Source organism: Brachionichthys hirsutus, chromosome 21 (assembly GCF_040956055.1).
Source record: "Brachionichthys hirsutus isolate HB-005 chromosome 21, CSIRO-AGI_Bhir_v1, whole genome shotgun sequence".
NCBI lineage: Eukaryota > Metazoa > Chordata > Actinopteri > Lophiiformes > Brachionichthyidae > Brachionichthys > Brachionichthys hirsutus.
This window is the reverse complement of record NC_090917.1, coordinates 8,172,095-8,177,147: the sequence shown is the minus strand read 5'-3', so window position 1 is coordinate 8,177,147 and position 5,053 is coordinate 8,172,095.

Here is a 5,053-nt window from a genome sequence, read left to right as displayed (position 1 = left end):
GGTGTCCCCTGCCTCTCGCCCATTGACTGCTGGGATTGGCTCCAGCTTGGCCCGCGACCCGATAGCGGAATAAGCGGTGGGAAGATGAAATTTTTCTAATGTTATTTTGCATAAATTGAGTAATTTAATATTGGTTTTATTTTTATTGCGAAAATTGTACTGTTAAATGTACTGTTATGTACGAAGGACTTTCAACGTAAACAAGACCGCAAGGGCTTTTTTGAAATGCTCCTCTTAGACAGGATGTTTGACTGTATTTGTACTGTAATACATGCTACTGTGTGACTGTACTTGTACTCTAACATTCTATCTCATAAATATATTCATCATCATCGATACGGCAGAAAGGCCTTAGCTGGAGTGACGGAATGATCCGTATCGACCTGCGGACGAATGATTCGAGACTGCTGAAACTGCAGCCGACAGATTTCCCAGCAGCACTTGCTCCTGAGGAGTCCTAAAAACAGCACAGATGTGAGTCTTTCCATTCCACCTTGACCTTTGGCTGAATATCGTGTAGCACATCAAAGACGCCGTTTGCTCCCTCGGATGGTGAAATATTTCGACCGTGGGAGAACGCTGCTCAAAGCGCAGCGCCGATTCCTTCCCACGACAGCGATGGAGCCGGCGGTGCTGCATCCATTCTGATGCAAGCCATAAATGATGCATGACGGTGGGGGCGGAGCCAAACAGAGCGCGTCTCGGTACAGTCTCAGCATGATTCGCTGCTTCTGAGCTCACCTGCTCTGCACCTACAGCAAGTACTTGTTCTTTCACATCTGCTCGCAGCACATCTGTCCTCCTTATCGCTTCTCATTCCATCAGCCATTAGAAATCCTGCGGAGCACAAACAGAGAATGTTGCTGACTGTCAACAGTACAACAATAAAAGAATAAAATAGGCAAATGCACCATTTACCTTTCCCCCTAAGAGATATTAATGGTCTCTCTGGAGTTTCGGGTTTGAGGTTTTGCAGAAAGTGGAAGGATCATCATTGGTAAACCTTCTACATCCATCCCCAAGCCGGATTGGTTGAATGTAGCCTCCCTGTCCAGCATGATGATGATAAATCTAAATATATATGGAAGCTGTACTTCACGCTTTTAGCATGTTTTCATTTAAAGTCTGCAGAGCAACAGTAAAATGATATTAAACATAGTCAAAGGGTCGAGTCGTCCTTGCATCCCCTATTCTTTATCGCCATTGCTATTTGTGAGTGAAAGTTTGCCCAGCGTTGGAGGAGCCACAACAATTGGCGTCTTATCTCCGTGCTGCAGAGGCAAGAGAAGCGACGCACGGACCTCCACACACAGCGGCAGAGATAAGAGAGGAGACTTCCTATTATTAGAGCAGAGGTTTATGTTCATAGAGAGCTGCAGGGAATCGCTGAGATTAAATTACACAGATGGGGAACATCAAATACAGGAAAAACTTCCCAGGCTCTGGGGAGGACGATGGGGTTTGGAGGAGTTGGGAGAAGAGAGTTGGAGAGAGATGCATTACAGCAGACCTCCATCAGCTCCCCCCATGCTCGGTTGTCTGCAAACACACCACCACGGAAGGCTGCACTGGAGCAGGGTGGCCATGGAAATGTGCCTCATCACAAGCGGATAGAGAGCGGCCGGAATGCACGAGGTGCATAAATAGCTAAAGGTTCCGCTCACTAAATGGGCGGAGTTCTGATTGTATCCATGTTGAGCCAGTTTTTACTCGCTCCTTTTAGCTTTGCTTTAGTCTCCACCATCTCCTGAGATTATTTGTCTCTCTAGGTGATAAATGGTCACTATGTTTACCAGGTTTGGTGTAGGAATGGCAGCCTGGAATTGAATTATCTTTTTTTTAAACACCTGTCTGCTTTGAAAGATGCTGGCAATCTGTCTTCCTACCTCTCTCTCTCTCTCTCTCTCTTCCTCAACGCAACCGGTGAAGACAGATGGCCGTCCGGTATGAGCGTTCGGTTCTGTTAAAGGTTTCTGGCTAGTAATGGGAAGTTTTTCCTCGCCTCTGTCTCCAAAGAGCATGTTCATGTGGATCAAGTTGGGTTCTGTCTTACGCCTGTAAAGTGCCTTGAGAAGACTTTCTGTTCTGATCTGTCGACACATTTTTTGTGTCCTCTGTGCCTCAGTTCGCCTTTCCTAATTGAAATGAAGAGATTAATTAAGTACATGCAATACAAATGATCGCAAAGCTGCGGTTAAATACCATCTGGCAGGCACGTCAAATCCTTTTGTCAGATTTCATGGAGCCGGTGGAGAAGAGAACTCACAGCTTCAACATCCAGCTGCAGCTCAGAGATCTGTGAAAACGCCACACGCTGCAGTCTTCCTGCTGATTGTCTGTGACGGAGTCGGTACCTCAGAGACCCGGATCCGGTCGCTCACCCTCTCGCGTCATCAGAATGAACAAGGTTAAACCTGTGAGGACTGTTTCTCTGCACATATTTGGATTCAACAGCTTCCTGCTTCAGCCTCTTAAGGTGAAGGAAATGCGTTGTCATGGCTACGTGGTGTGCTGGTTATGTGCCTGTCTCCCTCCTTTGTCACTGTTCTTCACAAATGATATAACCCACATGCATCATCATGTATATATTGTCATTTTGTTCCCCTGTTATGTTTGTGTATCAGCTAGTAAGTCTGTCCTGAGGGATTCCTCCCTGGTGGCTTTTCCTTTTTTTTTTCAAACGCTTTCTTTCTGTACACGAAGCAACTTTGACCTACATAAATAAAATGTGTCTTCGTTCACACTTCTTCTTTGTGCAGGCCTTCCTGCATTTCCGGCTTTTCTTCATGCCTCAGTCCTGAAAAAGCAGCTGATTCTACGTACATGCAGCAGGATCCACCCATCATCCTCGCAAAGGTATTCATTCCGCCTCGGCTCTTACGTCAGACGTTTATGATGCAGGCGCCAGAGGAAGAAGAAAAAAAAAATGTTCCATGCCTTATTAGAATACCACACTGTGAAGTCAGGCATGGTGTTGAAAGGCGGAGGGAGGCGGGGTGGTATGAGGGACACGGATTCTCCTGCGATGACGCAGAAACCCTGCAAGATCTATTAATAAACGCATTGAAGTGAACAACAGCCTTTCGGTATTGTAACCTCCTGCGCCATCAAAACCAGAGACACTTTCTCACACGTTCTCTTTCTTTTTCTCTCAAGCTTGTGGAGCCAGGAAAAATGAATCACAACTCAATATTGCTTTTGGTGTTGAATAAGAACAGATCTGTGCAGACGATCCTCCCTGAAATGACTCGGCAGCACGTGAAAGTGGCGTCTGAATGAGGTGCTGACTCCACGCCGCGCGGCATGTATTCATTATCGGTCAATGACACCAACTGTTATGCTTCCTCTTCATCTTCCTCTTTCTTTGGGATTCATTTATTTTAAAGTAAAGTAAAAGTGACAAGTTGAGCCTCCTTAAATTGCACAGGTGCTTCCCGCTGGCGTGGCAAGTTATCGCTGGGCAACAAGCCCCTGACATGCCCCCCACCCTGTTGCAATAACCAGGAATAGACCCTAACCTCACTTCCGAGAGCTCATGAAGGTATCAGCTCTGATCGCAGGCTCAAAATAGAACGATGAGAGCGAATCCCCACAGCAAACCCCACCCCAGCACAGTCGTTTTCTCCATGATTTCACACATTAAATGATTCACATCTGGCTGACTGATCCTCATCTGGGATCAAAGCAACAGAAAATATGCCGGGTTCCCCTCCTAATTTATCGCTCAGTTCCCTGACAGGAGGCTGAAACGCTTCATCCCATCTGTCCTTGCTGGAAGCTTGTGATGCTGCGCCAAACACAGGAGAAACGCATCACCGTTCATGCTTGTGTGACTCACTGTCTTGCCCTTTGCCTTGCAAACGCAGCGTTTAGAGAGCATCAGCTATTTGGGTTTGGAATTCGTCCTTAAAATGAGTTTGTTGAAACAAATGAAGACTTGCTTGAAGTAATTGTTTAGATGTGCGATCAATACTGAACAGCTTTACTATGTATCCTCATTCAAAAGGCGCTTTTGAGACTTGATATTAAAAAGCCTTACAGGATGAAAAGAGGCACGTTTTGAGGAACAGCGTGTAAACTAGTTTAGGGTCATATCCAGACACTACCGACAGCAGCTGGTTAGATTAGCATAAACACATTTCATTGTTATGCCAATGACACTCAATTACAATCCAAACATTCAGTTCATTTGAGACTTACTGTGTTGTTTCTTGTGCTGCATAACATCGTGCATGAGATCGTGCATGAGATCGTGCACGAGGTGAGATCCCACGACTTCCCAAGGCCTCACAGTTTCATCTGGGCGAGCCAATGATTAGAGGTCTTGAGAGGCTGAAACACAATGGAGTTAATGTCAGACTTTAAATGTGTGAGAAGCCTGGCTTAAACTAGAACATAAACCAGAACTTAAATCGGAACTGACCTCATGAGACCAGGAACCTGCGTTTGAATCATCCTTTTAGCAGATAATGATCAGATGAATCTGATGTGGAATTAGCAAAATAAGAGGAAGAAAATGAAATGTATGAAATCTAAATGCTAAATTAAGCAAATTACAGCAGAGACATGAGAACAGTAAGAATCTGAAAGGAACCAATCGGGAACGTTTCCTATTCAGGCTGTCCTTTAAACCTCCATCCAGCTGACGAGAAACACCCTGCAGAACAAATAGCAATCCTGTGTTTGGTGTACGCAACAACACCGTGTGTGAAACACGTTGAGTGAGACACGTTGAGGGAGACACGTTGGGTGAGACACGTTGGGTGAGACACGTTGGTTGAGACACGTTGAGGGAGACACGTTGGGTGAGACACGTTGAGGGAGACACGTTGGTTGAGACACGTTGAGGGAGACACGTTGTGTGAGACACGTTGAGTGAGACACGTTGGTTGAGACATGTTGAGGGAGACACGTTGAGTGAGACACATTGGGTGAGACACGTTGGGTGAGACACATTGGGTGAGACACGTTGAGGGAGACACGTTGGTTGAGACACGTTGGATGAGACACGTTGGGTGAGACACGTTGAGGGAGACACGTTGGTTGAGACACG